The sequence below is a fragment of the Macaca mulatta genome, chromosome 11, assembly GCF_049350105.2.
Source record: "Macaca mulatta isolate MMU2019108-1 chromosome 11, T2T-MMU8v2.0, whole genome shotgun sequence".
Lineage (NCBI taxonomy): Eukaryota > Metazoa > Chordata > Mammalia > Primates > Cercopithecidae > Macaca > Macaca mulatta.
The window spans coordinates 85,485,302-85,508,745 of NC_133416.1; the positions used below are offsets into that span (position 1 = coordinate 85,485,302).

Genomic DNA, 23,444 nt, shown 5'->3' on the forward strand with positions numbered 1-23,444 from the left:
ATCAATTACAATTTTAAGGTGATAAAGATTGTTTAAATGCTTCTTGATTTTAAAAATGGCAATATATTAACATAAAACTATATAAAATAAAATTTAAAATAGTAAGAAACAGTTTTTTAAGATTAAACTTGATGTCCCAAAATATTGGCCAAGGAGAAAATTTGCCTGTCATAACAATCTGATATGCAATGTGGGGTTTTCTCCAGTCATTCCTGCAGGTGGTAGGCACATTAAAAAGTACATTAATTAGGAAGATGTAAGAAACTTTGAAAAAATATTTTATAATAATTAATATAAAATGTTTTTATTTAAAAATATGTGAACACAGACATATTGCATAATAGAGTACACAATTTTTTTAACATGGCATACGAAAAGTTATTCTGTGAATGATATGAGAATTACTAATTGTGAGTAATGGATAAATTTTGCATCCTTTTACCAATTCTTCAAAGTAGAAGTCCTTTAATATATATTGAGTGCTGGATAGCTAAATGTTATTATATTACTGATAAGTGAAAATTTTCTGAAAGAGGAAAAAGGAGGATATTGTAAACCTGCATATATCTTTTCAGTTTCTGAGTCTCATTCAAGTATGTAGTGTCACTGTGTGAAGCAGTGAGATGAACACTTAAATTACAGTTCTCCCCTGGTACTGATGATACAGCTCAAGATGTGTAACACATAATAATTGGAGAATCAAGAGAGTAAATATCTCACTTAAAAATATATGATACAGGGCATAATGGGAAGAAGGAGATAAGACTATCCAGAGATCGCATATTGAGAGAGAGGGGGAAGGTGGAAGGCTTTTTTTAACAGCCAGCTTTTGGGGAAATTCTCATGGGAACAGATAGAGCGGCAGAACTCATTCATTACTGTGAGGATGTCACCAAGCCATTCATGAGGGATCTATCACCATCATCCAAAGAGTTCCCATTAGGCCTCACCTCCAAAACTGGGGATCAAATTTCAACATGAGGTTTGGAGGATCAAATATCCAAAGTATAGCGATGATATACTGCAGGCGTTTTCTGAGACTTGTTGGTAATTGAATTCTTCCCATGTAGTAACAAAGCTTTTGTTCAAAGAACCATGCAATACTCCTGAAAATTTGTTATCCTCATCTGTGGCTTCATCATAAGAACTGATATTTATTTATTAAGGGTTTTATAAGTATTAGATACACTTCAATGTGCTTTCTGTATAGGAACTCATTTGTTGTCCACCACAGTCCAGTTAAATAGGCTCTCCCACTTCTTATACCATTTAACAGATAAGTAAATAGGCTGCAAGCATTGAAATATGTTGTTTCTATTCATACAAGCAGACAATAGCGAAGCTGTGATTCAATGGATAAGTCCAGAACCTGAATTGAGAACCTGTTCTAAGTTGCTACTCAAGTGCAGCCCACTAACTGTAAGTGACTGCATTATCTTAGAGCATGTTGGAAATGCAAACATGTTAGGTCTCACCCAGATCTGAATGTTATCAACATTGGCAGGTGATTTATAGGCATGTAAAAATTTGAGAAGTACTGCACACTGCTTCTGCACCCAAGGTTGTTGTTTTTTTTTTTTTTTTTGGTGGGGGGTGCTGGGGGAGTTAGTTCATTCTGGGTTAAAAGTCTAAATTCCCTTATGTTCCTAAGACCTTTGTTACATGTAGTTTCTCAGTTATGGACAGTACAATCGATAAATGTAAGCAAAAATTTAAAAACTCACTTTGGATATTTTGCCTGCACATAACATGTTTGTCATGTTTCTGCTTTATCCATTCAAGTAGGGGCACAAGAATTGGAGGTTATACAGCTCAAGAGATACATGACCAAAAAATACAGCACTGCTGTGTTTCCCAGAAGATGAGAAAAATATCACTGGATGTAAGAGAAATATTTAAGGTGGTAGATGGACAATAGGTCACACAGCAATGACAAAGCATAACTCCATTTTAAATTATCTCTCAATCCTGTAACCAAGATCAAGTATTTTTGATACTGTTTATTGCTCTTAACACTTTTCTATCACTACACTTTATAAAAGGACACAGAGAAATGGCTTTAGCACAGGCAATTGTAACAAAGCAGGAGTAGGAATTTTTGTTTGGTTTTTGTTCCATTTTTACTTCTAAAGGCTTTATATTGATAAAGTACGTTAGATTTAAAACTTCCTTTAAAATACATTTTAAGTAAATACATTTGTCAAGTAAAATAATCAAGAAGATAGTAGTATAGTCGATACATGCACGTGGCCAAAACTGTGATGGATGTATGTTAATACTGAAGATTAACATCACTGATGTGTGGAGTTAGTTTTTTAAATCATAGAGAGCTAAACACATGAATGCAAGAATATTAAAGAGTTTTAAGCAAGTTTAAGAATCCTTTTCAATTGATAGCTCTTTTATTACCCTTTATTTATAGTAGTGTGTTAGCTGAATGCCCTTGTAGGAGGGGAAAGGGTCTGAGTCATCGTATGACTCCCGACTCTTCCTCCCACCACCATGACACCTAGCTGGAGGGAGGAACACAACGTTGTTGGTTGCAATTAGGACACATATTTCCTTTTGACAGGAGCACAGATTTCCCCTCTCTGGGAAGATCCCTGAAGACAGAAGCTAGTGAGTGCTCTGCCTCAGCCCTGCTACATTCCTGACCTTGTCCCTTTTGGAGGAGGAACAAGAAATTCTAGGATGAGACAGAGGTACAGGATACATGACATAAGACCTCTTATTAAAAAGTCTATACAAACATTAACGACATGTGTCAGTATTATTAAGGAAAAATTATCTTTGCCATACTTTGGTACTCAGTAGAGCAAGGGGAAATTTGTATTTTTTAACTCATAATCTTTTCTTTTTTTAATCCAGTACACATTTAAATAACAACTAACTCCTCCTGAGAGTCACTAAGATCTATAAATCACTATATTTTTTAATGCTGAGGAAGAGAAAAGATTACCTCTAAGTGCTTCAAATCCCAGCAGTGTTTTTAATGAACCAAGTGTGTTTTAAATCAATACTTAAGCTGTGAGGTTTGTATTTTTTTTTTTTATGGTGTTGCTTTTAGATTTTTTTTTTATGGTGTTGCTTTTAGATTTCTGTGCCTACAAAGAGATAATAGCAAATGTCATGCTTGAAGAAAGGAAGTGACTTCGATGCCACAAATCAATAGGAAGCATTGTTCAGCTAAATATGGCAGATAAAAGTGAAAACATATGCAATTTTCCAATCTTAAATAAATCACCATTATGATATGTCATGTACAGTTGGACATTGGAAACAGTAGCCTCTGAGCCTGGAGCTTTAGGATGTTTATAGAAATCTTTTCAGGCTAATAACAGTTGTGTATAATGCATTCCGAAACCTTAAACCTGTCTTTAATTGTTAATCTCTTTTATTTGTAGACAATATTACTGTGTACAAAGTGCTTTTACCTCCCATTATATTGTTTAAATCTCAGAATAACCCTGACAGGCAGGCAAACAGGTTTTTACTATATTCATCCTACAGATGGAAAATGGGAGACTCAAAAATAATCAATTAGCCTAAGGTCATGCAAAGTGGTGGCAGAGCACTATGGGTGCATAATTCATGTAGAGTGTGAGGAGAGAGAATCTGTCTGTATTTCCTAGTCAAAAGCTTTTCAATGGTTATATTAAAGGGAAGGCTCTAAAAAAGGTTGCACTCCATTTCAAATAAAGAACTAATTGGATGCAAATTAAACTCTTTAAGTCTAATTTAATCAATATTAATTTATTCAACTAATATTTATTGTGTGTCTACTGTATGCTAGTCATGCTTCTGACACTGAGAATAGAATAAAATCCAAGAGAGTAGTGATCCCTGAGTTTGGGAAATTTGTAGTCTACGGCTAAGAATTTTCCCTAAATGTTTATATCCAGGCTTCCAATTGAGTGGTTTGGTATTATGCATTCATATTTTTTGTTGTATTTTATTTTTAATAGACACATAATTGTACATATTTATGGAGTACAGTGTGATGTTTCAACATAAGTATACATTGTATGATAATCAAGTCATGGTATTTAGCATATCCAGTACATCAAATATAGATCATTTCCTTGTGGTGAGAACATTTCAAATTCTCTCTTCTAGTTATTTTGGATTATACAATATTAACTGTGGTCACCCTCCTGTGCAATAAAACACCAGGATGTATTCCTCCTATTTAACTTATACTCATTAAACAATTTTTTCCCCATTCCCAACATACCCCCGCACTGCATTCTGCCTTACCTCTGGTAACAACTATTCTACTCTATTCTTCTGTAAGATCAGCTCTTCTAGGTTACACAAATGCATGAGATCATGGGTTATTTCTCTTTCTGTGCCTGGCTTATTTCACTTAACATAATGTCCTGTAGGTTCATTCACGTTGCCACAAATGACAGTATTTCATTTTTTTCCTCTGGCTGAATAGCATTCCGTGTTGTTTATGTTGTATATAAATATTGTATATATTTATCATATTTTCTTTATCCATTCGTCCACTGGTGGACATTAGGTCAATTTCATACGTTGGCTATTTCATACCTTGCTGCAGTAAACAAGGGTGTGCAGATGTCTCTTCAACATAATTTTATTTTCTTTGGATAAATATTCAGTAGTGAGATTGCTGGATCATATAATAGTTCTATTTTTAATTTTTTTGAGGAATTTCCATACTATTTTCCTTAATGATTATACTAATTTACATTTCCACCACTAGTGTATGAGGATTCTCACTTCTCCACATCCATGGCCACATTTGTTACTGTCTTTTTGATAATAACCATTCTAGTTTCAGGGAGGTGATATTTCATTGTGGTTTTGATTTGCATTTCTCTGATTATTAGTGATGGTGAGCATTTTTTCATGTACCTTTTGGTCATTTGTTTATCTTCTTTTAAGAAATGTCTATTCAGGGTTTTGTGCATTTTTAAATTTGATTTTTAAATTTTTTGCTACTGAGTTGAGTTTCTTATATATTCTGGATATTAACCCCTTGTCACATACATAGCTGGCAAACATTGTCTCCCATTCTGTGGGTTGTCTCTTTATTTTTTTCTTTGTTGTGCAGAAGTTGTTTTGATATAATCTTACTTGTCTATTTTTATTTTTGTTACTTGTTCTATTGAGTTCTTTATTCAAAAAATGTTGGCCCAGACAAATGTCATGAAGTGTTTCTTTGATGTTTTCTTCCAGCAGTTTTATAGTTTCTGGTTTTACTTTTAAGTCTTTAATTCATTTTGAGTTGATTTTTATGTCTGATGAGAGATAAGTGTTCTATTTTCACTCATTTGCATGTGGATATTCAGTTTTTCCAGTGCTTTTTTTTTTTTTTTTTTTTTTAATTAAAGAATCTGTCCTTTCTCCAGTGTATGTTCTTGGTGCCTTCATTAAAAATCAATTGCCTGTAAGTGTGCAGATTTATTTTGTGTTATCTATTCTGTTCCATTGGTCTATTTTTATGCCAATACCATACTGTTTCAGTTACTGTAGTTTTGTAGTGTAATTTAAAGCAGATAGTATGATTGCCTCCAGCTTTGTTCTTTTTGCTTAGGGTTGCTTTGGCTATTTTGAGTCTTTTGTAGTTCCATACAAATTTTAGGATTTTTTTTTACTTCTTTGAGAAATGTCATTGGTATTTTAAGAGAGATTGCATTGAATCTGTAGATTGCTTTGCATCTGTATATCACTTTGAATACTACAAACATTTTAGCAATATTCTTCCAATCCATGAACATAAAATATCTTTTTATTTACATTCTCTTCAATTTTTTACATAAATATTTTATCATTTTCATTTTAGAGATCTTTAATGTTAGAGATCATTTTAGGTTAAATTTATTCCTAGGTGTATTACTTAATTTTTTGTAGCTCTTATAAATAACATTTTTTTCTTGATTTCTTTTTCAGATTGTGTACTCTTGATATACAGAAATACTACTAATTTTTGAGTTGGTTTGTTGATTTTGTATCCTCCAACTTTACTTAATTCATTTATTAGCTCTATTTTTTTTTTTTTTTTTTTTTTTTGGTGAAGTCCTTTCCAATTTGGATCCCTTTTATTTCCTTCTCTTGTCTAATTGTTTTGGTTAGGGCTTCTGGTACTATATTAAATGAAGGTGGTAAAAGTGAGCATATTTGTCTTGTCCAGGTCTCAGGAAAAGCTTTCAACTTTTTCTCAATCAGTATGATCTTAATTTTGTGTATGTCATACATGTTCTTTTTTTTTTGTTTTTGTTTTTGTTTTTTTTTTTTTTTTTTTTTGAGACGGAGTCTCACTCTGTCGCCCAGGCTGGAGTGCAGTGGCTGGATCTCCGCTCACTGCAAGCTCCGCCTCCCGGGTTCACGCCATTCTCCTGCCTCAGCCTCCCGAGTAGCTGGGACTACAGGCGCCTGCCACCTTGCCCAGCTAGTTTTTTTTTTTGTATTTTTTAGTAGAGACGGGGTTTCACCGTGTCAGCCAGGATGGTCTCGATCTCCTGACCTCGTGATCCGCCCGTCTCGGCCTCCCAAAGTGCTGGGATTACAGGCTTGAGCCACCGCGCCTGGCCTAGTCATACATGTTCTTTATTGTGTTCAGGTATAGTAGATTCCTTTTATACCCAATTTGTGGAGAGTTTTTATCATAAAGGTGTATTGAATTTTATCAAATGCTTTCTACGTATCTATTAAAAAGATCATATGATTTTTATACTTGATTCTGTCAACATGATGTATCATATTAATTTATTTGCATATATTGAACTATCCTAGCATTCTTGGGATGAATCCCACTTGGTCATGGTGAATGACCTTTTGAATGTGCTGTTGAATTTGGTTTGCTGGTGTTTTGTTTCTGATTGTTACATATATGATTATCAGAGATATTGGCCTGTCGTTCCTTTTTTTGTTGTGTCCTTGTTTGATTTGTGTATCAGGGTGCTGCTAGCCTTGTAGAATGATTTTGGAAGAATTTACTGTTCATCAACTTTTTTTTTGGAATAGTTTGCAAATAATTGGTATTAGTCCTTTAAATGTTTGGTAGAATTTTTCAGTAAAGCCATCAGGTTCTGGGCTTTTCTTCGATGGGAAACATTTTGTTACTGATTCAATCTTGGTATTTTAAGAGGGTGCACTGTATATGTAGTAGATCAATGCAATCTTGTTACTCATTGCTCTGTTCAGATATTCAACTTCTTTATGAATCAAATTTTGTAAGTTTATTTGTCCAGAAATTTATTAATTCCTTCTAGGTTTTTCAATTTATTAGTGTATACAATAATAATAATCTCTTAACATCATTTGTATTTATATCAGTCGAAATGTCTTCTTTTTCAGCTCTGGATTTATTTATTTGAATCCTGATATGATTTGGTTCTGTGTCCCCAGCCAAAACTCGAATTGTACTCTCATAATTCTCATGTGTTGTGGGAGGGACCCAGTGGGAGATAATTGAATCATGGGGTGGTTTCTCCTATACTGTTCTCATTGTAGTGATTAAGTCTCAGAAGATCTGATTTTATCAGGGTTTGTGCTTTTGCATATTCCTCATTTTCTCTTTGTCTGCTGCCATGCATGTAAGATGGAACTTGCTCCTCCTCGCCTTCAGCCGTGATTGTGAGGCTTCCCCAGTCATGTGGAACTGTAAGTCCAATTAAACCTCTTTCTTTTTTAAATTGCCCAGTTTCAGGTGTGACTTTATCAGCAGTATGAAAACAAAGTAATACAAATCTTTTAGCTTTTTTTTTTTTCAGTCTAGCTTAAGGTTTGTTGATTTTATTTAACTTGTCGAGAAAATAGCCCTTTGCTTTGTTAATCTTTTGTACTTTTAGTGTCTATTTTGTCTATTTCTGCTCTAATTTTTTTTTTTACGATTTTTGAATTTATATTTTAATTTCTTTAGGTATAACATTAGGTTGTTAGAGATTTTAAAAATTATTTGATATAGCTGTAAACATCCCTCTAAGAACTGTTTTTATTGTATCCCGTAGGTTTTGGTCTATTATATTTCTTTTTCCACTTGTCTCAAGAAACGTTTAATTTCCTTTTTAATACATTCATTGATTCCTTTGTTAGTCAGGAGTGTGTTGTTTAGTTTCCAGGTAGTTGTGCTGTTTCCAAAGTTCTTTCGGTTGATTTCCAGTTTCATGCCATTATGGTCAAAAAAGACACTTGATGTGATTTTGAATTTTTAAAATTTGTTGAGACTTCTTTTGGGACCTGACATGCTATCTATCCTGGAGAAAGTTTTATGTGCAGCTGTATAGAAACAATGTTCTGTAAATGTTTGATATGTCCACTTGATCCACAGGGCAGGTTTAAATCCAATGTTCCTTTTTTTATTTTCTGTTTGGATGATCTGTCCATTGCTAAAAGTGGGATGCTGAAGTCCCCCACTATTTTGTATTGCAATCTGTCTCTTCCTTTAGATATAATAAAATTCACTTTATGTATTTGGGTGCTCTAGCATTGAGTGAATATGTATTTAAAATTGATACATCTTCTTGCTGAATTGACCCCTTCATCATTGTATAATGACTGTCTTTGTCTCTTTTTACATTTTTTGAGTTAGTCTGTTTTATTTTAGACAAATATTGCTTACTCCTGCTCTCTTTTGGTTTCCATTTGCATGAGATGTTATTTTCTATCTCTTTACTTTCAGTCTATGTGAGTCCTTATAGGCAAAGTGACTCTCCTGTAGCCAGAATATAGTTTGGTCTTAATTTTATTATTTATTCAGCTTGCATGTTCAAGTTTAAAATTAATAAATTTAAAACACAATTCTACTTTGAAAAATTTACCATAAAATAATCAGATAGACACACAAAAATTATACATTGGATATTCTCAGAATTTCATAGTAAAAAAATAGAAATATATTTTTATCAGTATAAGATTAAATGTATTATGATACAATCGTACAGGGAAATATTATTTATAAATATTTTGATAGTTATGGATATTAAAGCTGCTCATAATGTATTACTTTTAGCAAATGCATTAGAGAATATGTCTATTGTTTTATCAAATTTATGTAATATTATAATAGTATGTAAGCATGGAGAATCATCTGTTTTGGGCCAAGTGTTAACTGTTATCACTGAAAGGTTAGATTTATTCTCATTTTTGCTTGCTTTAAGTTTTTGTGCTCTTTCATTTTTTTGTAAGGAGCATGTTATGTTGTATGACTAGAAACAATACAATTTATTTAAAAATACATTAAAGATAAAGAGTACTCATAATTGTCTTTTATTGAAGTATGTTAGTAAAATTTTGGAACATATTTTTATCATTTGAATATGTAGGACCTTTAGCTTGTAATGCTTTGTTTAACTTTTCAGATTATATTTAAACTAATCTGAGTTGGCTAGATTATCAAGTATATTTTTACGCGTTAGAAGCCTATAGTGGTATTCTTTTCTTTGAACTTGATTATTTCATGGACCACGTGAAATAATCTCTTCTTGCAGTTAGTTTCTGATTACTAAAATCTAAAAGGAATAAAAAGGCAGTTTCTCTTTTTAACTGCTCTCAGAACCACACTAAAATCTCTTGAAGTCTTTTGATTTAGAGTTCAAACAGTTTATATTTCTTTGCAGGTAGAATTTTTGTTTCCATATACAATCAATTATTCTCCCTAAACTCTATCTCAGGTCTTCCATTTTATGAAGTCTGATCTTACTTTAAACAACACAAATGCCATTTTGCTTTGAGATTAATTCAGAAAGGAAGATAATTTATTTATTTAATACTTTTGTTCATATAATTCATATTTCCTGAATTTTTTTTTTCTCCTTTTGGAAACCTTTTGAGGGAAAAGTGCTAAGATTCTATTCAGTAGAAACTTCTGCAAATTCTCATGTATGAAATTTAGATTGTTAAAGGTGAAAGCTGTACCATTCTTGATAAGTGAACAAATTAGTTTACTGATGTGGTATCACCAAATATTGTCTACTATATCAATACTAGGATTTGAAAAGGCTGGCATAAATTGGAGAAAGTAATGGCTTTGACCTACCAAGTTCAGGACCTTGATCAGTAAAGCTCTTTAATTTTTGTGTTGAGTCATGATAACAGTGAAGGGGAAAATAGTTTCATGGTCTACATTATCAACTTCTAATATGGGGACTTATACCCATTTTATATTTTGAATTAGTTTAAATGACCTTTATTCTGAGGGTGACTCCTCTACTCATTACATATGCTTTAAATGGGAATCAGAAATTATGTTTTGCCTTCATCAGGACTGTTTAATCTTGTATATACATATACTCACCTTTTTAGAATGGCATTGCCAAAATTATTTTTATAGGGATGGTGACATTATGTCTTGTCTTAGTCTGTTTGTGTTGCCATGAAGCAATACCTGAGACTGGGTTATTTGTGAAGAAAAGAGGTTTATTTAGCTCACAGTTCTTCAGGTTGTACCAGAAGTATGGCACCTGCATCTGCTTCTGTTGAGTGCCTTGGGAAACTTCTACTCATGGCAGAAGGCAAAGGGGAGCTAATGATAAATGTTTATTTTTCATCTTGATCTGCCTATAGAGACATGAATTTATTTCTCCTTTCAGATTCTGTTTCACTGAAGCTCAAAGATAATAAGGACCCCAGGCATTTCAGCGTGTCTGTACTTACTAACCTATTTCTTTAAGTGTGGAATTGACAACCTTTCCAATTCCAGCTTGAAATGAATATATATATATATATATATATATATATATATATATATATTTTATATATATATAAAATCTTTCTTAAAATGCAAGCTGTATCATGTATGTATTTGCTCATATGATTATTCACTGAACATAGATAACTGACTTTACTATTATTGCTGTTTTAAAGATGAGTACTTAGAACAATATTAATGACTTTATTTTGAACATAAAAAAGGTATTTTCAAAGTTTTAATGGTTGTATTTTGTGTTTTAACTAGATAGACTATTTAAATGTAATCAATTTAAATGGATGAACTTCTTGAATACTATTCTTTCTAAAAAGCTGTTTCTACTAGTTCCTATTGTCACTGATAGCTAATATTTACTTTACACTCTTGAAGCATTTGGCCAAGGGATAGAAACCATTCTAGGTTCAACCCCACAGGAGCTCTAGTTCTATAATAGAAAATTGTTGCCACAATCCATCAATTCCCACTTAGTGATCTCATTCATGCCCTCCTTCCTGTTCCCAAGGCGACCAGCCTAGTTCAGAAGATCATACCCATTCCTTGACGTTTAAATAGCCTCCTAGTTCAACCACCTAGTCTATCTTACTCATGGTTGCCAAATTAATGTCCTTCAAAGTACATTTTCTCATCGTGCCACTTTCTTACACATGCACATTGACTACTAGTTTAACAGATTTTGTAAGAACTTAGTTCAGGAGCTGTGCCAGGTTCTGCTAATATAAAGATGAATAAAACAGAATTCCTGCCTTTGAGACATTTATATGTTCCTAGGGGAAATTTTTATGCAGTATCTACTCTGTAGAATTTCCTAGAAATTAAATGCATAACTTTATGGCCACATTGATGTGTCTTTATATGTGTTTTACACACACACACACACATAAATATGCACATGCATAATACAGTCAGTTAGGATGTGTGGATATGAACCTGACATGGGTGTGTGAGAAAATCACATTGTATTTTATATGCAAATTTAATTTGTAATCTGAGCGTTCTATTCACATGCTAGAAATGTACTAACAATTTGGACTTCACTAGATTGTTGGGTAAATTCTGGGAGCTTATATACTACCTCTGTAGAGGGAAGGCATGTGGTCTTCCGTGTTGCCTGTGTGCTGGCGATCACTAAGTTGACTACTTGTCTTGTCGACACAGATTTCTGTTAAAAAAAAAAAAAAAAAATGCCTCATTCCCATCTACCTGGCCACGTCAGCCCTGATCCAGCAGTCCTCTATTTTTTGTTTGTGATTCCTAATCCTGGGACATCCTGAGTCTCTTCAACCTACCTCTCTCAAATGTTTGCTTTATGCTTAAAATTCTCCCCCTTTCTATAAATGGCTTCTATGCTTTTACAAATCAAAGGCTCAATGGCTTCCTTTTTTCTTTCCTTTCCACTGTCTCAGTGAGTACTGAACGCCACAATGACATGAAGTGGGGGAGGAAGTTTGCGAAGGAAGTGCAGAAGCTAAGCAGAGGGAAAAGAGGGAATTTACAAGGGGAAAATTGTTTAATATTTCAAAAATAATATTTCATCACTTATAAATATGTGAAAATCATTGTATATATCTAATATATGTAATATTATATTGGTCTCTTACACTATAGCAGAAGGTATGATGCTGCTGTGTCACTTAACTCTTCTCAGAACCCACAGGCATGAGCAGCATAGGCAGCAGTGCAGAGAGGCCCACGGGCATTTATAGTGATGCCAAACATTGCAGTATTTATGGATGTCTATTTAATTATATTAAATCCTGTGCTATTTGCTCTGAGCTAATATTTTAGATGCTTTTAAAGAAGCTTTTTCAGAAACCCATAATCTGATCTGGAATTCGAGCATTTCGTTTTTAAGCCAGCATCTACTCTGATGTATTATAAAATATTTGCCAGTTAACCATGAGTGGCACTATTAAGATTCTGATGTTTAGGCTGGGTATGGTAGTTCACACCTGTAATCCCAGCACTTTGGGAGGCTGAGGCGGGCGGATCATGAGGCTAGGAGTTCGAGACCAGCCTGACCCATATGATGAAACCCCATCTCTACTAAAAATACAAAAAAAATTAGCTGGGCATAGTGGTGTGCAACTGTAATCCCAGCTACTCAGGAGGCTGAGGCAGGAGAATTTCTTGAACCCCTGGAGGAGGAGGTTGCAGTGAGCTAAGATTGCACCACTGCACTCTAGCCTGGGCAACAAAGTGAGACTCTGTCTCAAAAGAAAAAAAAAATTACAATGCTTAATATTGTTATTTAATCAGCCATCTAAAATAATGATTATAATAATTCTTTTAATTCACTTACTGTTTTGTTTTAGCTATAAGTAAAATGATTTTATGTGAATTATTTAATCCTCACAACGATGCTGTCATATACTCCATTTTATCGTATCTATTTTGTGGATGAAAAATGAAGGCTTAGAGAATTATCCAAAATTACACAGCAAACTGTCTGTACCTAACTTGGGACTAATGTCAAGCTTTTATTGAGGGAGGAGAAGGGGGATATATGAATAGAAATGTGATGAATTAAGTCCTGTGGTATACAATTTTGGTATCTATAAGTTGGCCTAATAGTAGTATATATCTTATGGAGTTTGTATATTAAAAATAGTCAATATACATAAAGCATTTAGCATGTTGATTGGACCTACTAAGTAGTCGATAGGTATTCATTATTAACTTTTTCATGAAACAGTATAGGAATAACTATATGTGGAACAATAAGTATGCGAAGATTTTATTTCAGGTATAATTAATGTAACAGAAACATAGTTGAGACACTGCTTCTCACAAATCACTAATGACCAGTGATGTGACAAACTATGGTGTTCATGCCACTGAAAAGATTATCACTTGATTATCTCTTTACTTACTAATAACTGTTATCTTTCTTTTCTTCGTATACTCCTTTGTGATTTTTCCTGTGCTCACTCTTTCTTCCTCTCCATAAAATGTCTTCACATTGTCTGGTAATTTTTCTTTGTTTCCCTTTCCTTCTATCCTTTATTTTCAGGCTCTTGGATTTGACTTTGAAGTTAGGAACACATCCAGTAACCGATCTTCTCATCTGTAGCCTTAGAGACCGACCTTCCTCACCAAAATGTTAAGCATATCATTTCTACCAGGACAAAGATGAAAGTAGATGAGAACACCTGCCCCCGCCCCCAAGTTCTGAAAATGGAGAAGAAAAGTTTTACTCTTTTTGTAGATTTTTTTTTTTTTTCAGTATGAAATCACTTTTCTCAGAATGACATCAATCTGAAGATATTTTTGATAAGGACGAGGACTTGAGAGTAAACATGTTTTATGATGTTCCTTTCTTGAGAGATGGTCTTCCTTGTATTCTATTGTGAGAGTTATGGTCTTCCTCATATTTCCAACTCCTAGCACAGTGACTGATACATAGTAGGTGCTTAAAATTTGTTGAAAGAAAAAATAACGGTAATTATAATTATATAAGTATAATTATAGACATGGTATGTAGATCAGTACCCATTTTGGGGCAATATACCTGTTAATGGTGTTTAAACTAAGGTCTCATCAATTCTGGGAGACTTACTGTCAGAAACGTATTCACATACATATCTCACAAAAGGCAGAAGCACATACACATACACACCTCACAAACAGATTCCAAATCTAATTTAAACAATAATTTAAATATTTACCTCATTCTGCAAGTCTGATATGGAAGACCCTATGCACAAATTCATTTTGACTTTCCAAAAAGTCCCAACACTTTTCAAAACTGCTTCATTACTTAAGAATGTCCTAAGGGCCGGGCGCAGTGGCTCACGCTTGTAATCCCAGCACTTTGGGAGGCCGAGGCAGGTGGATCACCTGAGGTCGGGAGTTCAAGACCAGCCTGACCAACATGGAGAAACCCCGTCTCTACTAAAAATACAAAATTAGCCGGGGTGGTGGCACATGCCTGTAATCCCAGCTACTCAGGAGGCTGAGGCAGGAGAATTGCTTGAACCCGGGAGGCGGAGGTTGTGGTGAGCTGAGATCGCGCCATTGCACTCCAGCCTGGGCAAAAAGAGTGAAACTCTGTCTCAAAAAAAAAAAAAAAAAAAAAAAAAAAAAAAAAAAAGAATGTCCTAGGGATAGAGGTTTAGTGAATATTCTTTGCTGTTTGCAGGCATGTTCTAGCTGGACTACTCGAGATACTGTTAAGAAGCTTAGGCAATCCATAATTATTATCTGAGAATTCTATGTTTATATTTTTGGTTATAGTAAAGAAACTTCAAAATTTGACTTCTAAAGAAGGACTCTTGAATACCAGATGATTAATATTTTACAAAAACAAAGAATAAATTGAGAAGCAAAGGAATTCATTATCCTTGCAAAAATAAAATTACTTATGTGCAAATATGAGAAGGGTCATTGTATTTGATGCTTGCATTATGCATAGAGAGATGAGGCTTCTTTTGATGTGTTTATTATAATGATTTGCCATGGGACTGAGTTATGAAATCATGGCATGTAATTAAAATGCGGAGTCTCTGAGTCCTGTAGTAACGCACTAGTGAGCTTAAAGCAACCTCAGATACACTCTTGGCTATTTATGAACATACTTTATGTTTAGAGAGTAAAAAGAATTTAGCTTTTTATGTATCAGATGAGTAATCACATAATAAAGCATAACTGCTGTGAGACAACTAACATCTCAATATGATTTGATTTTTGCTATCCTGTAAAAGATTATTTCCTGGACCTTATGAGAATATTAAAGTTGAAAGTTATGAAATGGAGTATAGAGTGGTATAGTGATCTTACGTAAAAGATTTAGAGTAAAAACACATAAATTCACATTCTGGCTTTCTGCCTTCTCCTTCTGATAAAACTCAGCAAATACTGATTTTTTCTGAGCCACCATTTTTCATCTTTAAATGGTGGAAACAATACCTATCGCAAAGAAGTTTCTAGACTAAAATAAAAAATTTTAAATTGTAAAGAACGTATTAATGGAATGCAAGTTATGCTCTAAAATAATAATTTTTGTTATTACAAAGTATTAGTGAGATATTCTCCGTGACCACACTGAAACAGAAGTGATTCTTATGACACCTGCTGATTTCTCTGTGGCTCTGGATGGATTTATCACAATTCTAAGAAATGTTTGTGCAAATATGGCTTTGGTTTCAGTTCTTAATCTGATGTTTTTATCATTTTTTATATCACCTTTTTGGCAACAGATAGGTTTCCCAAGCGTTTTACCATTTACCCTTTATGGATCTACACAAGAGATTTATGCGTGCTATTTTTATTGTTTTAAGGAAATATTTTGAATAATTTTACCCTTTCTTTTGATTATATTCTTTGACTCATTTAGGAGATTGCTATATTACTTGGTGAGTCTAAAATTGAGTATCCTGTTTATATATCTGAAACAGGTAATGGGTAATAATTATCACCTTGAGTCTGGCAGTACTCCAGAGGAAAAATTACGTTGATTCTCTGACTTGAGTAAGAATATCTTGTTCACAATATGTTTATAAAACCTTTTTCTACTCTTCCTTTTGCCGTTTATGACTGTCTTATCTCAGTTTCACAAATTCAGGGTAAAAATGAGCTTGTAGTCATATCTAGGACAGTTATTCCAAAATATTTCTTTAGATATTTAAATCATCCCCAAGCTACAGAAGATGTGAAATAGCTTTAGTTGACTGAATGATTTTGTATTTCTACAAAATAAATCCCTGTATATGGTTCAGGAATAACTAGATAATATATTTAAATATCTTGAGAAAATAGAGTCAGCAGTCCTAGATTACCAGCTGTGTAACCTTGAGGGAGTTAGCCAACCTTTCTGACCTTCAGCCTTCTCTTCCACAAATAGGAGGGGTAATAATTCCTAGTCTAGGCACACAGATTTGTGGGAAATATTATGCTTCTTATTTATAAGAGACATGAGATCTCTGATATGAGAATCTCTTCTTATAAAAAGTGGGATAATAATACCTAATTTAGGCACACAGATTTGTGGTAAATATCAAACGATGCTTCTACATGGTGCGAGGATGAACTGTTAAATAATATACACAGTTTTTTTTCGTATTCATGGATGCCTTTATCACACTAGAAACATTATTCAAATGCATTTCAATATGGAGGGCTCTCTTGAAATGCTTTTGTTGAAAGAAAGCCTTCCAATTTCTAACTATTTTGTTTCTCCTTTGTTGTATCCTCTTTCTCTGTATATCTTTTCAATGTAACTGTTACTATCATTTGATTTTCAATCTTCTTTTTCCCTCTTAGTTTTACTTGTTGGAATTTTCCTGTAATACACTAATCTATCTCACCATGCCTGTCTCCTAAATCATATTCCTCACTGTGGAAAATTATAACAGTTTTCACCTAATCGCTCATGCCAGAAATATTCCCTTTAATTTCTGCATTGAATAAATTACCAAGGTTTGTTAAATGGACCACTCTAATATTCTCCAGATCACTCCATAAACAGTCCTTGTTCAGATCTCTCTCAATTGAACTATTATGGTAGCTTCTTAACTTTCCTGTGTTCAAGCTCACCTCAATCCAGTGTATCCTCTCCCATTTTGTTAGTGATCTTTCTACAACAATTTTTGGACTTTCTTTTCCCATGGCCTGTAATTTTTTATGGGTTCCTGTACTTTGCAGGACAAAGTACAAACCTCTTGTTATGGCAAGCTGATTTCATGCTGCTTTCCCATATGCACCTCACTCTAGGCTTACAGGCCTGATGGAATTTCCCAAAATAGATAGTGAACTCCAAAATGCTGTGCTTTTGTACATGTCCTTTTCTTGAAATATGTCCTCTCCTTTTCACCCCTTGTTACTTAGGAAAATGCTCAGCTCAAACATAAATTGTGCCTCGGGACTGTTTGAGGCCTATACTCATCTATGATTTTAAGGAATCCTTTATATTCCAGGACTACAGCCTTTAGAATTTTATTATGTCTATTTTTCTCATATTTGCCCTCCTTGCTAGGCTGAGCTTATTCTTCTCTTGTCTTTTTAAGAGAAGGCCTGTTACATGTTTACTGAGAGAATGAGTTAAGGGTAACCCAGTGAAACCTTTCATTACTTATCAGCTGCAATATAATAAGGAAAGGAGAAAGCAAGAACAATCTTGGGAAATGGGAAGAAAGTGAGATGCTGGGGATAATAAGCTGCCATCTGCCTTGACAAAAAGAAACCTCTCACCCTGTTTGTTTTGTGCCTCAGAAGAGATTGTTTTTGGCTCATGTTGTTTGTGACAAGTTAAGGCCTGTTCTCTGTTTCTCTATTTTGTTTTTAAAGCACGTTTGCAGACATCATCGTGGAATGAATAATATATCACGATGAGTTTTTCCAAGGTTTTGAATTAGTGTCCGTTTTACTTTCCATGGAAGCACTGAAAATGAGTGATTCCTACAAAGGATACTTTTTTCATTTTGAACAATAGCCTTTATCTCTCTAATCTAAACATCTTGGTTGTAAGTTCACAGTTATTACTAGCATCAGATAATATATTTTGAAATAAATGTATTTAATACTTATTTTTTGTCAGGTGATTTACTATATCTATTAAAGCTAAAAATGAATAAGTAACATGTTAATAAGATTTAAAAGCAGCACATTGTTATCAAAGAACGCTGAATTGCAAGGGTGTGATCATATTCCTGAAGCCTGGGACTCATGATGGCAGGGAGCTAGTGTACCATATTGTCATGGCAACAGGATGTCTTCCTAGGTTTAAATTTGTTTGTGTTGCAGATCCATAACTTTAAAAGCTTATCCAGAGCTTTTAAAGAACAAATTGTATTGCTTCTGTGGTTCATGCCATATGCTAAAAATTCATGGCTATTTCATGAATGGTAATATGCGTGTTCTTTCCTTTTTTTTTTTTTTTTTTTTTTTTTTTTTTTTTGGTTTCCAAAGTACACAGTTATCAAACTAAGATTGTTATGCCTGAATGTTTTGTTTTGTCACTGTGTCGCTTTGATATATACAACTGTGAAGGGAAAAAGTTTCTTCCCTACATTTGTTATAGTGAGACTCTGGAATTTTGTTTTGGATGTAAATACAGATATTATTTTATGGAGGCAATAATGAAAAACAGGAATTTTAACCTGCTGAATATTCAGAACGTAATAACCTTAATGTGTTGTTCCAAAAAGCCAAAACCTTGCAGCACTCTGAATTCTTTCTGCATGGCAAAGACACTTCTCTTGCCAAGAAATTCCCTGTAAACAGTGAAGAAAAACAATGATCAATGGTCCTGTGCATTGCCTAGCAGAACGTCCTTGACATCCCTCGCATTGCAGCACAGTGCTGACAGCTGGGTTCTCATTTGGAAGCAGGGAACAGAGAGCCAGGGAAGTAGGAACCACAAAGGGTGAGGAAAAAAAGAGGATGGATAAGAGGGAGCAGAGGAGATGAGAGAAGGGAGAGAGGAGGAAGGAGGAAAGAGATGAGTATTTGTTGTTGTCTTTGATTTGTTAACTCCTTAGAGTTAAAGATGGAAATCTTACACATCAATATGCACTATATTATTCCCTCCAGTGAAGCAAATTGTTTTTGAAAGTTAGTTTTGTCTTTAAAGAGGCATACAGATGAAGGTTACGGAATGAATACAAAATAAAGAAGGTACTCTGTGATTATATTAATCCTGAATTAAAAGGAAAGACAACTGTAGATTTAAAAAAAAAAAAACTAAATAAATAACTACACTGGAACAAAGCTTTACCATGTGCCTTTTTTATTGCTGATTACTTGTCTCAGTGTATACATACATGGGTGATGAAAAAAAATAAGGTTCAAGATATTCAGTAAGGTTTTGAAGCGGCCTGAGGTGTTTTTGTCTTGTTACTATTTTTATGTGATCTTTTTCTACTTCCTCGTAGGTGTAATGTAGATTACAAGAGTTAAAATCTTATGCCCATTTATCTACTCTCAGTTTGCCAAGAAACATAACTTTTATAAAGTCTGTTTCATAATTTATAATTAGATTTTTAAAAACTCAATTTGTGAGTCTAATTGTAATTAGTATTTGTAACTCCTAAAGTCGTTAGTCATATGCTTTAAGAAAGCAAATGAGACGTATTGTGTTAGATAAGAATAGAGAAGCAAATCTTTGGTCACCAAAAATTAGTTCTTCACTTCTATTGTTGGGAAATTGACTAAGCTTCTAATATTCCTATTGGTGATATAGTATGCCCATTGCAGAAAGATAGACAATAACATTTCAATAGCACATCAAGCCAGCTCTTCAAGGATGTGATTTCCTCAAGATCCTGGACTACACATTTTTCTTCTAGGTTGCTCAAACTTGGGACTATTTATTATAAACACTCAGTAGATCCCTGATAACCTGAAAGAGAGGGTACTGTTTCTCTAAATATCCACCTTCTTGTAAGGAAATAGCTTTTGGTGATAGAATTTTTTTCATATATTTCGGTTGATATTGTCATTGTATTAAGTATGTATCCTTAAACCATTGTTTTCAAAGAGCCAGTATTTTATTTGGGACGGGGCGCAGTAAGGGTCCAGTCTTTTAAAAATACAGCTGCATTCCTTTCTATTCCTCCCCTTTCTTCCCCATGCTTGCACTAAGGGAAGACCAAACTCAGACTCATTTGAGGGACATACAATCATCACCAGAAAAAGAGAGTTTCACTTCTTCCAAGACTGTTTGTAAGGAATATGCAAGCATGTTATCATTGGTTGAATTGTTGCTTCCTAAAACATACGTCCATGTCAAATCTCTAGAACCTATTAATGTTATCTTATTTGGAAAAAGGGTCTCTGCAGATGTGAGTGTTATGAGTTATGAGATCACCCTGGATTATCTAGGTGAGCTCTAAATCCAATTACAAGTATCTATATAAGAGAGAGAAAGAGGGAGCTTTGAGACAAACAAAAAATAGAAGGTCATATGATCATATATGCAGACACTGGGGTGAAGCAACCACAAGTCCAGGAATGCCCACTGCCACCAGAAGTTGGAAAAGGCAAGGAAGAGAATCTCATCTAGAGCCTCTGAAGGGAGCACAGTGCTGTCCATACATTGATTTCAGACTTCTGGCCTCCACCACTGAGATAGCAAATTTCTGTTGTTTGAAGTGGGCCTTAGGGTACAACCAAGTTTGATAATTTGTTAAAGCAGTCACAGTACCTTACTGAAATGAATGTGTGGTTGCTGCTTTACCAGCATAACTCCCCCAGAGAAGCAATTGGTTGGACATTGAGGGAAGCCATCAGGGGGGCTTTGAGTTATTTCTGTTTGCTTTTGAAGACCCTCGTCTTTGGCTCATATGCATCATCCTGCTCCAAATACACAAATTTCAGCATCAGTGACATCCACTTTGCATTCACTTTCTCCCTCCCTACCTTTGATCTCACTATCAATCCCAGGGTTTTATGTCAATAAAATGTAGGTTTTTTCCAATGAAATGTTATTTGTGTTTCCTAAAATCTGAGTCTTTAAAATCAAACTGCTTGCAACTTTTGTCCTTTTCTCAAAAAATAATTAGATTTTACTAATCATAAGAGAATGCTAGTCAAATAGAATATATAGGAAAGAGGTGGCTAGCCAGTGTAATAGCTTCTGTTGCTTCTGTTTTTAGTGATCTGTGTAATTTTCCCCTGGTAATTGTCAATGCCTTTGATGGCTAGCCCCTGCCATCCTCCTAAAAATCGTAGCAGTCTGATTGAATAGTAACTGGTGGGTTTGTTTTCTTTCTAGAATATTTAGATTAAAGGCAAGAGAAATTCTGGACATGGGAAAGAGGAGAGAGATTGTGGTTTGTCTTAATAGCAACAAATACAATTTCTCAAGCATATGAAATAAATAGATTGCTTACTCATGTTTGCTTTCACATCAGGGGATATAGATCTATCTAATTGCAATGCTTTAAGAAGGTATATAAGGATATAAATTCTCATGGCTTCTTTCTTGGTCTCCTTATATGTAGAAATGTAGTGGCAGAAGTTAGACTTTCATATGTGGTAGCTGATAATATGGAGTTGTTCTAACGATAGTTTTGACTGTGTGTATAGAGCATGGAGCCTATTGGCTGAGAATGGACAAAAATTGAGGAAAGAATAAAAATAGTTAAAATATCAAATATTAAAAAGATATTTCAATACTATTTTTTGAAGCAGTTGGTAAAAATCCCACTTACCTATGATGCAATTCTTCTGGAACTGCTCTCTTACATAATAGTTGGAAATTGTATTAATAGTCTCAAGCTTTTCTAAGTTTAAATACCAATCTTTGTAATAACTAAGCTTATGATCTTTGGGATCAGACAGGATTAAAAATTCTGGCTCTGGAATGTATTTGTGCCTCACTTTCTACATCATCACTAGAATGGTAATAGATACCTATCTCAAACAGTTGTGAAAAACAGAAGGAGGTCATGCATAGCAGAGTATCATTGTCTTAACAGTGCTCAATAAATGTGTTTTATTGCTGTTTCTCTACATCAAAGCCCTAGAAATCCTGAACTATACTTTTTAGCACAAATCAAGGGAAGATAAAATGGAACATGTAAATTGGTATCAGTTAAGCATAATCTGCCCTGCTCTCAAGGTCTTGTTAACAATTGAGAAAAGCTACACACAATGAAAAAGGAATTGATTGATACACAAAGGAAAATAGGAATTTTTTTTTCATGGAGTCACACCTAATTTGAATGCTAATACATAAAATTAGAGAATGAGTTAAAGTCAACTCAAGAAACTAATAGCATGAAAAAGTGTTGAATCAACAGAGGCCCTGAATTTATAAAAATTGTTCCCCACTCCAATATAAAACATTAAATATAGTAAAGCATGACCACCTTTTTCCACATTTTTTTGTTTTTATTTTTATAAAATATTAAAAACAGATCAAAGGAGGAAGAAAGAGAAAAATGTCAGTCAACAGAATTTCAGGACTCAATGGGGGAATGAAGATAGTATTTATAGATTAAGTCCTCATAAACTATTAGAAGGTAAGTACCAATACTCTCACTTAATGAATGAATAAATTGAGGCTCAATGAGGTTGAATAAAGTGTCGAAGATCCTTACATTTTAAGTGGTTAAAAAAAAATGCTTGTTTACTTAACCAAAGTCTAAGATTGAAGTGATGACAATCGATGAATGGAAACGCTGGGAAATAGTTTTACCTGGTAGAACAAACATTTCTTTTTCATGCCCTAAATTTAGTTACCTTAGTGTGTTTATAAATCTTTTAGATGGTGTTATGGGAGAGAAAAACAGAGTATATGCTTATACGGGGAGAGAAAAAAAAATGAGAAAGAATGATTTTCCCACCCTTGGATTAAAGTTCCTAGGAAACAACTCAAAGTGGATGGAACTTTCCTTCACCACGGCTAATCTCAGATGTTAGTTCAGATATCCTGTTACTTTGTATAATTCAGGAATATCGGCAATTAGGCTACCAGGTTGACTTTTCACACAAAATGAGAAATCAAAAGAGGCCTTAAAAAATCTGTGCTCTTAGCAAAAATTATCATATTTGAGAAGCAATAAAATAGTTTGCCATTAAAAAGATATATATCATCATATACAAAAATCTCTTAAAAATGGATTAAAAGCTTAAATCTATGGGCCAAAAGTGTAAAACTACTGGAAGGAAAGCATTGAGGAAATACTCCAGGACACTGGTCTGGGCAAGGGTTTCTTAAGATCTCAAAAGCACAGACAATCAAAGCAAAAATGGACACACCGGATCACACAGCGCTCACAGCTTCTGTGCAGCAAAGGAAACAGCAGCAAACGGAGTGAAAAGAAAA

The 23,444-nt window shown here is 34.1% G+C and overlaps 1 long non-coding RNA gene across 1 annotated transcript in view; it reads right to left on the reverse strand.

The window, feature by feature from the left end:
- Positions 1–13,399: 13,399 nt before the first annotated feature.
- LOC107000945 (uncharacterized) overlaps positions 13,400–23,444 on the reverse strand; it is a 35,731-nt gene continuing 25,686 nt past the window's right edge. The window contains exon 3 of the long non-coding RNA XR_001448112.3: positions 13,400–14,087. This is a non-coding gene — a long non-coding RNA (uncharacterized LOC107000945). The remainder of the gene's footprint in view (positions 14,088–23,444) is intronic.